This window comes from Dendrobates tinctorius, unplaced genomic scaffold (assembly GCF_039654945.1).
Source record: "Dendrobates tinctorius isolate UK_male_01 unplaced genomic scaffold, ASM3965494v1 ptg000135l, whole genome shotgun sequence".
Taxonomy (NCBI): domain Eukaryota; kingdom Metazoa; phylum Chordata; class Amphibia; order Anura; family Dendrobatidae; genus Dendrobates; species Dendrobates tinctorius.
Genome location: NW_027361803.1, coordinates 10,681,217 through 10,694,076, shown reverse-complemented (window position 1 = coordinate 10,694,076; position 12,860 = coordinate 10,681,217). Strand labels below are relative to the sequence as shown.

The following is a 12,860-nucleotide window of genomic DNA, read 5'->3' as shown; positions in this document are numbered from 1 at the left end:
AGTGGCTTCTTTGCTGCCCTCCTTGAGACCAGGCCTTGCTCCAAGAGTCTCCGCCTCACAGTGCGTGCAGATGCACTCACACCTGCCTGCTGCCATTCCTGAGCAAGCTCTGCACTGCTGGTAGCCCGATCCCGCAGCTGAAGCACTTTTAAGAGACGGTCCTGGCGCTTGCTGGTCTTTCTTGGGCGCCCTGGAGCCTTTTTGGCAACAAGGGAACCTCTCTCCTTGAAGTTCTTGATGATGCGATAGATTGTCGACTGAGGTGCAATCTTTCTAGCTGCGATACTCTTCCCTGTTAGGCCATTTTTGTGCAGTGCAATGATGACTGCACGTGTTTCTTTAGAGATAACCATGGTTAACAGAAGAGAAACAATGATGCCAAGCACCAGCCTCCTTTTAAAGTGTCCAGTGGTGTCATTCTTACTTAATCATGACAGATTGATCTCCAGCCCTGTCCTCATCAACACCCACACCTGTGTTAATGGAGCAATCACTGAAACGATGTTAGCTGCTCCTTTTAAGGCAGGGCTGCAATGATGTTGAAATGTGTTTTGGGGGATAAAGTTCATTTTCTAGGCAAATATTGACTTTGCAAGTAATTGCTGTTAAGCTGATCACTCTTTAACATTCTGGAGTATATGCAAATTGCCATTAGAAAAAATGAAGCAGTAGACTTTGTAAAAATTAATATTTATGTCATTCTCAAAACTTTTGGCCATGACTGTACAGCACAAAGGATGCAGGAGGCAAACGGTACAACATCTATATATGTAAAAATGAGTGTATGTGTGTGTGTATGTGTATCAGCCACGCCCACTCCACATAGCCTCACCCAATCACTGAGCAGCTTTCATTTCACCACAGCTGTTTAAAAGAAGCCGAGTTGTGATTGGTTGCTATGAGCAACAGTTTTCCTACTCCACAACACCTCAGCAGACACTGACCGGGTGGGAGAAATCTAGCATCCCCGGGAACCAGGGGTGAACCTAGCCTCTCTGCTGCCTGAGGCGAACAGCAAAATAACGCCCCCCGTCCCCCGCACACAAAGTAAATTTTTATATCTATACTGTAAAACTGAGTACAATAGTGGACATTTTGATTTAGATAAATAGAAAAAAAAGGTGTCCAAACACAAGGATGTCAGCGGCATCACACGCACATACAAGAACAACACAGAAGTATCCAGAACAAGGGTCATTAATGGCAATGGTAGGCCTGGCACAGGGCCGGACTGGGACAAAAATGCAGCCCTGCCACACAAATCCCACCAGCCCACAAACTATAACACTCATCACCCCAATCAGTGAATTTTTGCTATACTTTGTCGTTCCCTCATCACTCTCTTAAAGGAGTTATTTGAAGAGCCACATGTGAATGGCACCACAAAGCGTATGACTGACCACAGCTCCATTTACATGGTGCTCTTCAAAGCTACGTTTCCCAGGATGGGGGTCCCAGCGGTCAGATCCACAACAAACAGAAAGTCATCCCCTATCCCCACATAATGCTCCATACAGTATAATGGGCACTATATATTACTGCATACAGCATAATGGGCCCCGTATAATTCTTCTCCCCCAAACCCCGCTGCTCTGGTCTCCTCAGTGTATTCTGATCCTCCGCACTGCTTGGCACAGGGACATCATTACCTTTACGTATATAATTGTCCACTTGGACTGATAGTAATAGTGATTTGTTTGTACCCTGTTGTCTGGGGCTGGCCCACTTTATGGGGGTGCGCAGGGCATATGATTATACACCAGTAAAAAGTATGAAAGGCTCAATGTGACCAGTGCCACCTAGTTTCATACCCCTCTTATTCTACCGGTACTGTGGGCACACTGACTGGTACTGAGGAAAAGAAAGAAAGAACAGAGAGAGAGAAAGAAAGAGGGGACAGAAAAAAAGAACAGAGAGAGAGAAAAAAGAAAGAGGGGAAAGAAAAAAAGACCAGAGAGGAAGAGAGAAAGAAAGAGGGGAAAGAAAAAAATAACAGAATGAGAAAGAAAAAGAAACAGGGGAAAGAAAGAACAGAGAGAGAAAGAAAGAAAGGGGAAAGAAAGAAACAGAGAAAGAAACAAAGGGGAAAGAAAGAACAGAGAGAGAGAAAGAAAGAGGGGACAGAAAAAAAGAACAGAGAGCGAGAGAGAGAAAAAAGAAAGGGGAAAGAAAGAACAGAGAGGGAGAAAGAAAGAGGGGAAAGAAAGAACAGAGAGAAAGAAAGAAAGAGGGGAAAGAAGGAACAGAGAGAAAGAAAGGAAGAACAGAGTGAGAGAAAGAACAAAGAGAAACAAAGATTAGAGCGAGAAACAAAGATTACAGAGAGAAAGAAAGAAAGAACAGAGCAAAACAAAGAACAGAGAAAGAGGGGAAAGAAAGAACAGAGAGAGAGAAAGAAAGAGGGGAAAGAAAGAACAGAGTGTCATGATCTCAGTGCGGGTTTGACTCGCACACGTGGGGTTAATGTCTGGAACCAGTGCTGATGACTGGCATTTCTGGGGTTAAAGGTTGTGATCCTGGTGCAGGCTTACCTGCACACCTGGGGCTATGATTGTGGCCTCTCGCTGGTTCTGGGAGAGGCTTCTTATAGCCTAAGGACGCTCCCATCCCTGTCAGTTATACTCTTGCCCTTGGCATAGTGTGGTGACCCCTGAGTGTGTTTGTGCTGTGTTCTGGTTGCTTGATAATCTGTGTATGACTCGGTCTGTTCTCTGGATATTGCTTTGGATTCTGCTTGGTACCTTCTATGTCTGTTTGGTTTTGACTGCTGCTTGGCCCTGACTATCCGTTCTGTCTCATCCTTGGTACGTTATGGCTATCTCTGTGTATGAACCCCGTTTTGCCTGACTCTGAGTAATTCTGTATAGTGTCTTTCCATCTCACTAAGCAGGATGCTAAGCCCCGCCCCCTTGCAGTCACATGACCGTAGGTCCCGTGTCTGCTTGCTAAACTTCAGCATCCACAGGTCCTGTGCATCGGTACTTTCTGGCTGTATCTGACCCCGGTACCCCTACAGTGCGGGTGAGTCCCTGCTCAGCGGAGGCTGCACACCGGTGCTGACAGGATCCTGACACTCAGGACACGCGCACTGGCTCAGTGAGCAAGTACAGTGCGGTGTTCCTGACACAGAGAAAGAAAAAAGAAAGAAAAAGAACAGAGAGAGAAAAAAGAAAGAGGAGAAAGAAAGAACAGAGAGGGAGAGAGAAAGAGAGGGGAAATAAATAAAAAACAGAGAGAGAAAGAAAGAGGGGAAAGAAAGAACAGAGAGAGAGAAAGAAATAAGGGAAAGAAAGAACAGAGAGAAAGAAATAGGGGAAAGAAAGAACAGAGAAAGAGAAAGAAAGATGGGAAAGAAAGAGAACAGAGAGAAAGAGAGGAAAGAAAGAAAGAAAGAAAGAAAGAAAGAAAGAACAGAGCGAGAGAAAGAAAGAAAGAATGAGGGGAAACAAAGAGAACAGAGAGAGAAAGAAAGAACAGAGAGAGAGATAAAGGAAGAACAGAGAGAGAGAAAGAAAGAACAGAGAGAGAAAGAAAAAGCAGAGAGAAAAGAAAGAAAGATTAGAGAGATAAAGGAAGAGGGGAAAGAAAGAAAGAACAGAGAGAAAGAAAGAAGAGAGAGAAAGAGAGGAAAGAAAGAACAGAGAGAGAGAGAAAGAATAAAAGAAAGATTAGAGAGAGAAAGAAAGAACAGAGAAAGATTCTACAAAAATACTATAGCAGCCCGGCTTCCATTGTAGTGCCCACCTGAGCCTCCCGATGCAGGACATATCATGATCTGCTCACATGGCCGGCATCCCCGATTCCAAGGTGATCCCGCTGTCCGCGCTGTCAGAAGACACGTTGATGGATCTGAAGCATACCCTGAAGTGCCTCCATGGTTCCATCACAATCTCCTCCCAAAATTCCCTCATTTCCGGTCAGCTTCTAGTACGTCACTTCCGGTGGAACATCATATGCGAATTTTAATGTGCTCCTTGGGGCTCCGCCGTGTACTCCTGTATCCGCGGGAAAAGTAAGCTCCCGGCCGAGGCAGACTCTCTCTCAAAATCGGGACTGTTCCGCTGGGAGGTATGGATGCTCCGCACCATACACCTTGTACACGTATGGCTCCACACACTTCATACACACATGGTTCCGCTTTTTATGCCTCGCACACACACGGCTCCACTCAGTACACACATGGCTCCACTCTGTAAACCTCGTACACATGTGGCTCTGCTCCATACACCTTTTACACACGTGGCCACGCTCTGTACACCTTGTACACACATGGCTCCACTCCGTAAACCTTGTACACATGCGGCTTTGCTCCATACACCTTGTACACACGCGGTTCCACTCCATACACACGTCTCTCCACTCCGTACACACATGGCTCTGCTCCGCTCCATACACACACGGCTCTGCTCTACACACACACGGCTCGGCTCCATACACTTCGCACACACAGGACTCCGTTTTGTACACCCCATACACACAAGGTTCCGCTCCGTACACCTCGTACACAAGCGGCTCCGCTCTGTACACCTCGCACGCGCACGGCTCCACTCCGTACACCTCGCACACTCATGGCTCTGCTCCGTACACCTCGCACACTCATGGCTCTGCTCCGTACACCTCGCACACACATGGCTCTGCTCTGTACACCTCGCACACGTGCGGCACTGCTACATCCACCCTGTAAACCGCTCCTGACCCCACACAGAAACTTCACCTCATTCAACATGATGACAACCAGCACAGCAGAGTCTTGCATACACTGAGGCCCCTGATCATGTGACCTCGACTCCTCCCCTCATATGACCTCATCAGAGGTCCTGTGGCAGAGAATGGAACATAGCGGCAGAATAGAGCAGGGATGGTGATGATCGATAGACCGAGGATTGATGCGCACAGGACCTGTGATGAGGTCACAGGAGGGGAGGAGTCAGGGGTCACATGGACAGGGGGCCCTGACTCCTTCCCTCCTGTGACCTCATCAATTACAAGCCTTTGCACGCTACCAGCAGCACCAGGGTGCAGGCTAAATTGTAGGTGCTGCTGGTAGCAGAGTGCATAATGCTGCCCCCCTGTGCACAGCAGCTGTCTGCCGCCTGAGCCACAGGCTCAAATGGACTCATTATAGGTGCGGCCCTGCCAGGAACATAAGCTCCCAGCCATTGTCTGCCCACAGAAAGGAGCGGAGAGCACATGACAAAATGAATCCCCCCCTCCTCTATTACTGCCAGGCTCTATTGTTACCGTCGTAGAAAATCGCATCATCAGCGGCCGCACACAGAGCCGCACTGCCAGGCTACATAACAGCACATCTCCAGGAACTCCCTGCTCAGTGCCACCTGGATTGGGACTATGGGATGGAGGATGTGTGATGGGTATATGGGTAAGGATGAGTGAGTAGTGAAATACTCGGACTCTCTGTACTCGTTACGAGTACCTCCTAATACTCGGGTACTCATAACGAGTAGCGAGTCCAATGTAAGTCTATGGGAAATGCGAGTAATGGGCTGTGCGGGACTGTGCTGGGCTGTGCTGGACTGTGCCAGGCTGTGCGGGACTGTGCCAGGCTGTGCGGGACTGTGCCGGGCTGTGCGGGACTTACGGGGACAGCGCCAGGCTGTGCGGGACTCTGCCGGACTGTGCCAGGCTGTGCGGGACTGTGCCTGGCTGGGCGGAACTGTGCCTTGGTGTGCGGGACTGTGCCAGGCTGTGCGGGACTGTGCCAGGCTATGCAGGACTGTGCCAGTCTATATGGGACTTTGCTGGGCTGTGCGGGACTGTGCTGGGCTGTGCGGGACTGTGCTGGGCTGTGCGGAGACTGTGCCAGGCTGTGCAGGACTATGCCAAGCTGTATGGGACTGTGCCGGGCTGTGCGGGACTGTGCTAGGCTGTGCGGGACTGTGCCAGTCTATATGGGACTTTGCTGGGCTGTGTGGGACTGTGCCAGGCTGTGCGGGACTGTGCTGGGCTGTGTGGGACTGTGCCAGGCTGTGCGGGACTGTGCTGGGCTGTGCGGAGACTGTGCCAGGCTGTGCAGGACTATGCCAAGCTGTATGGGACTGTGCCGGGCTGTGCGGGACTGTGCTAGGCTGTGCGGGACTGTGCTGGGCTGTGCGGGACTGAGCCAGGCTGTGCGGGACTGTGCCAGGCTGTACAGGAATTTGGCGGACTGTGCGGAGACTGTGCAGGACTATGCCAAGCTGTATGGGACTGTGCTGGGCTGTGCAGAGACTTTGCGGGCTGTGCCCAATATTGCGAGGCGAGTAGTGAAAAACTCGCTATGTTTCGAGTCCCGCGAGTCCCGCATTACTTGCTGAGTACCGAACCCTAACGAGTATACTTGCTCATCCCTATATATGGGCACTGGATTATGGGATGGAGGATGTGTGACGGGTATATGGGCACTGGACTATGGGATGAAGGATGTATGATGGGTATTTGGGCACGGGACTATGGGATGGAGGATGTGTGATGGGTATATGGGCACTGGACTATGGGATGAAGGATGTATGATGGGTATATGGGCACGGGACTATGGGATGAAGGATGTATGATGGGTATATGGGCACGGGACTATGGGATGAAGGATGTATGATGGGTATTTGGGCACGGGGCTATGGGATGAAGGATGTATGATGGGTATTTGGGCATGGGACTATGGGATGAAGGATGTATGATGGGTATTTGGGCACGGGACTATGGGATGAAGGATGTATGATGGGTATTTGGGCACGGGACTATGGGATGAAGGATGTATGATGGGTATTTGGGCATGGGACTATGGGATGAAGGATGTATGATGGGTATTTGGGCACGGGACTATGGGATGAAGGATGTATGATGGGTATTTGGGCATGGGACTATGGGATGAAGGATGTATGATGGGTATTTGGGCATGGGACTATGGGATGAAGGATGTATGATGGGTATTTGGGCATGGGACTATGGGATGAAGGATGTATGATGGGTATTTGGGCATGGGACTATGGGATGAAGGATGTATGATGGGTATTTGGGCACGGGACTATGGGATGAAGGATGTATGATGGGTATTTGGGCACTGGACTATGGGATGAAGGATGTATGATGGGTATTTGGGCATGGGACTATGGGATGAAGGATGTATGATGGGTATTTGGGCACGGGACTATGGGATGAAGGATGTATGATGGGTATTTGGGCACGGGACTATGGGATGAAGGATGTATGATGGGTATTTGGGCACGGGACTATGGGATGAAGGATGTATGATGGGTATTTGGGCACGGGACTATGGGATGAAGGATGTATGATGGGTATTTGGGCACGGGACTATGGGATGGAGGATAATCATTATAATTTGTTATAACTAACCACAGTTAATTACTATGACCGGGCAACGCTGGGTTCTTCAGGTAGTTTTTAATAAAACCCAATTTCAAAAATGATTTTTAGCACCAAGTTCATGTATTTAAGTAGAAATAATACATGTTCCTAAATTATCTGAAACAATCCCAGTGAGGTGCAATTAAAAACCAAGATTTTAGGGACAGAAATTCCTGCACCAAAATCTGCAGCGTTGGATCTTGCCAATAAAGTATATCCACATGTGACAGTTACACGCAGATTTTGTCTCTAAGGTCATGTGCACATTGTGACAAAGTCACTTGTAAGGTGCTGGAGGAGAGATGTCTCGCTGATGTTAATGGCTTCAGTGATGTGAAACATACTGAACAATAGGTGTTTTTCCTTCAGCACATTAAGTGTTGCAAGGGATTAACAGGCAATTTGTAAAAGTGCTGTTTTTTGTGGACATCCATAGAGCAGGTGGGAGGTTTTCCACCTTATCTCCACCCCAGGATGCCGACTGGGCTTAAATAGCTGGCCTCCAGAGGCAGTCAGAGTGTAGTAGGGCTGGAGAGAGGAGCTCCAGCGGTTTGTGTCCTGAGGAGGAAAGACTGAACCTTTGCTATCTCTGCGTTTCTGGGTCGTCCCCAGGGCAGGTGGGGTTCCTCACTTTACTCGGTACCGAGCCGGTGTCTTTTAGGGGATGTGTCGCGGTGGCAGTGGGTGTCCATGTAAAATAGGTGGAAATGAATAAAGTTTATGTATGGATAAGGGTACCGTTACACCTAGCGATGGACCAGCGATCCCGACCAGCGATATGACGCGGTCAGGATCGCTGGTGCATCGCTAGGTGGTCGCTAGTGAGCTGCCACACAGGCAGATCTCACCAGCGACATCGCTGGGGACGGGGATCGCTACTTACCTGTCAGACGCGGCGATCCTGCGTCATCCCGCCCGGCTCCACGCCTCGCTCGTCGGCGCCACAGGAAGCGCAACCGGAAGTGACTGACGAGGAATGATCCAGCAGCTTCTCGCGCGATCAGCGATAACCAGCGGGGGAGCCGTTCGGAGGTAAGTATCACATGCAGCGATATCGCTAGCAATATCGCTGCAACGTCACAAAATCGGTGACTTTACAGCGATATTGCTAGCGATATCGCAGTGTGTAACGGGGGCTTAAGTTTGTGACACCACCTGTGGTATCTGGTCAGAAGGGGACCAGTGCTGCAGTGAAGATCCTCTGGGACAGATGGTGGGGTGCAGCAAAGATCTAATAGCTTTCCACAGGCAGAGCTGTAGTCCCAGGACAGTGATAGTAGATGTTGAGGTAGATGGTATAGTGTTACGCACAGAGATGTAGCAGTGCTGAGTAGGTTGGTGCAGGAAGAAGGCAATGACACAGCTGAATGCAGTTCCAATGCTTTACTCACGTTTCTGGCATAAACAGGTGCCCGCTTCAGTGCTGTGTCCTCCAGGTCAGGAGCTCAGCCGACTCCAAGGCAGATGGATTAACCCTTCCAGCACTCCCTTCCAAATGTGCCTTTTCTGAACGTCTCCTTACTAGCGCTATCTGAAGTACTTGTAGTTATGAATTACACTCAAGTTTCTCTTTCTTGCTGTTCATTAGAACTCCACTCGCATGGCAGGCAGCTATAACCTACTTCAGGGACTCCTTACAATCATGTCCCAGCTCACGCACGTTGCTGCTGTGCCGTCGAGTCTTAGGTGGGAATAAAGTGGTCACAACTTCTATTCCTCCGGTTTCTGCTGTAGGATCATTACTATCACACAGTCTCGGATACCGGCGCCCGGCCTTTGGCGCATTAAACTTAGGAAAGGGCTCTGCACTAGCTCCGGTCCCAGCTCTCTCTCCTCCTCACCTTCTGTACTTTTCTATCTTTCTTCTGAACAACTGATCTTCCCTTTCTCTCTTCCCCTGCTAACAGCTCCAGCTCACAGGAGGCTGCTGCATCTACAGGCTTCCTCTCCCTGCCCCTCGAGAGGAGTTCTGCAGAGACATCCTCTCTCTGCTTTCCCCAGTGGGGAACTGACTTAACTTCCTGTCAGCTTTCCCTTCTCTAATACAAACTAAGCTCCACCCACCACCCAGCACCCTTCATGAACCAAAAGCAGCTGCCATAAAAGGTGCTCTGCTGTTCTAAGGTGTCTGTGCTGGATGTAGGTGCTGGAGTCTGGTCAGGTGTTACCATCTTACTTGGGGAGTGGGGTACCACACCTCAGGAGGAGGTACAGTACTTCTGTGGCGACTGAACCCTCAGAGGCGCCACATTTCTCCAGAGCAGGCAGCTCCCTGCAGATGTATGGACTTTGTGACCTCTTTTTTTGTTTTCCTGCTTCCATTTCACCCCATGGCCCCCCTTCACACATTATGATAACCCCACAATTTCTCTAGCCTAGAATGATGCAGCCACAATGACCCCAACACGGTATAATGACTCCCACAGTATGGTGTCCCACACCCAGTGTGATGGTCCCCACAGCCCCTCACACACAGTATGATAGCCCCTACAACTACCCCACACATTATGATGGCCCCCACAGCCCCTCACACACAGTATGATGCCCCTACAACTGCCACATACAGTATGATGGCCCCACACATACTGTATGATGCTTCCACAGCCCATCCACCTCACAGTATGATGCCACCAGAGTCCTACACACTCAGTACAGTATGATGGCTCATACAGAATGATGCCCCAACAGCCCCGCACACAAAGTATGATGGACTTCAGAGCCTTTCACACACAGTATGATGTCCTCTACTCACAGTATGGTGCCCCCACTGCCCTTCTACCTCACAGTATTAAACCCCACACAGTACCAAGGGCTCACACAGAATGATGCCCCCACAGCCCCACAAACACAGTATCATGGACTTCAGAGCCTTTCACACACAGAATGATGCCCTCCCCACATACACACAGGATGATGGCCCCCACAGCCCCGCACACACAATATGGTGGCTCACAAATAATGATGCCCACACTCACAGTATCATTGGCTTCAGAGCCTCCCACACACGGTATGATGCCCTCTACACACAGTATGATGCCCTCCCCACACACAGGATGATGGCCCCACAGCCCCGCACACGCAGTATGGTGGCTCACACAGAATGATGCCCACACACACAGTATCATTAGCTTCAGAGCCTCCCACACACGGTATGATGCCCCCACTGCCCTTCCACCTCACAGTGTGAAACTCCACACACTGAGTATGATGTCCCCATACCCCCACACACACACAGACACAGTAGGATGGACGTCAGAGCCCTCCACACTCAGTATGAGGTCCTTCACCAAGTATAATACTCACCTTCCCTCATTTCCCGGCTGCTCCGGTCTGTGCAGTGTGCAGACTGAGGCGCTAAACTACAGGCATGATCTAGGGTCATAGTGGCATGACCGAGCCTCCTGCTGCAGACGCATAGACTAAATGGTGCAGCAGGGAGACAGTGACTCTCTCCTCCATCATTATATTCAGCTGTATCTGGCAAATACCATTGAAATTGTGGCAACTGGCTGGTGTCAAGGGGGAGGGCAAAGACGTTCGGCACTGAGCCCCCTTCACCCCTGTGTTATATTCTCCCATCATTTGCAGCTGACATCTGGTAACATTCCTGATCTATTACTCCATTGCATCTGCATGATACTACATAGTCTTGCTGCATTTTTTGTTGTGGCGCCTCCATATAGGGTGGAGAATCCCAGCGACACCTGTCTCTCTCACTTTGGCATACACGGCGGCGGCGTACGTTCAGCAGACGTGTCATCCATAGTCATTATCTTCCGGGGATTTCATCACTTTATTAAACGCAGTAAACTTTCCCTCGATTTTGGTCAAATTTGAAATAGCGATTTTTATTTTTTTTTTCTGTTTCTCGTATACAAAATCCATTGGGAAATCTGCTTCCAATAGATTACATATAATTACCATAATAAACCGAATAATGTCAATTACTGGAGAAAATCGTGGCGCGATGTGAACGAGGGAAGGGATTTATAAAGCACAGACGGCGGCGGCGTTCCGATCTTGTAGGCTAAATCCCCGACTCTTCTAATTATGGACCAAACTGAGTCTTAAATTGACTTTTAGATGATGTATTAAAAGTTTTAGTATTTCTTCCCCCCGTGGAATAACGTTGTGTAAGGACGGCTGCAAGCCCATAATCCTATACAGTCCCCACTGCTCCGCTCTTAAAGGGAACGTCTCATTAATGTGCATTTTTAGTCTCCTTGATTAGATGAGATATTGGGGCAGATTTATTAATAATAAGATGGAACTAAACCAGAGAGGAAGAAATTGTATCACATTGGCTGACGCTAGGGGAACAGTTTGTGGCATTTTGCCAGACGTGCTAGAAACTTTTTTTTTGCACTTTTTGACTAGTTTGCTTTAAATCAACTTTTGTGCCAAAATTATTGTGCGTACCATCTTTTAATCTGCTGTATTTTACAAATTTTCTTAAAGGGGTTTGTCCAGGACTCTAATATTGGTGACCTTTCCTTGACGTTTGACCGCACTGATCAGCTGATTGCAGCTTCTACAGTGTATGAAGCCTAAACAGCGCCATACACTGTGTAGTGGCCGTTCTCGGTACTGCAATTTAGCGCCAATTTAGGTGGCCATCATCTGAACGGCCATAAGACTGTGCTGTTCCAACTCTATCCACTATTTACTACCATGTCGTACCTATAGACAGCTCATCATGGGGGTACTGGATGTTAGACCGGACCCCCCCACCGATGTGACATTGATGAGGATGTGCCATTAATATGCTTGGATAAACCCTTCTGACCAATCCTCACTTTCTAGAGTCTAGTTAAGAGTTAATAGTCTCTAAAGCACTTGGCGCTCAGAATGTGCGCCGCTTATTTTAGGCAAAATACCAACATTTTTGCAGCAAAACCACATAAAATTATACAGATCTTGCTGCTAAAAGAAATAACATCGGGCCGTCAGCAGAACTTCAGATCTGGCAAAAGAAAAAAAAAATAATAATTGCATTTCCACATCTGTAAAACTAATAAAATGTCACATTCATTTACAGAAAATAAAAAAAAAAACCTAAAAAAAGACGGACTACTGTTAGGATGCAGCACTTTAAAAAAAAATAAAAAAATAAAAGAATAATCATAATGTAAAGAAAAAAATATTTATATATACTGTGTATACAGTATATATATACACACACAAAAAAAAGTGAGAAAAAGGACCATGTGGTAAATGGAAAGGAAACAAATAATATACAATAAATTTAGCATACTTCACATAGAAAGTAAGACTTGCATACAGCGTAACCGTCCTTATAATTTTTATTCAGTAAATCAATAGAACAGGTGATTAAAAAAAATTGTAATATATCTTATCAGAGAAATATGCTTCTATCTCCTCCTCTACTGAGCTTTCATTCTTAATTCAGGAGTAAAATATGTATTCAATGAAGACAAATATCCACATTACTGAGATAGGAGATTACAGTTGGTGCTTATAATATTCTATGGAGTGGG

The 12,860-nt window shown here is 47.9% G+C and overlaps 1 protein-coding gene across 1 annotated transcript in view; it reads left to right on the top strand.

The window, feature by feature from the left end:
• The window catches only part of ADAMTS12 (ADAM metallopeptidase with thrombospondin type 1 motif 12), a 609,414-nt gene that overhangs the window by 90,853 nt on the left and 505,701 nt on the right, over positions 1 to 12,860 (top strand). The gene's annotated exons all lie outside the window — the stretch shown is intronic.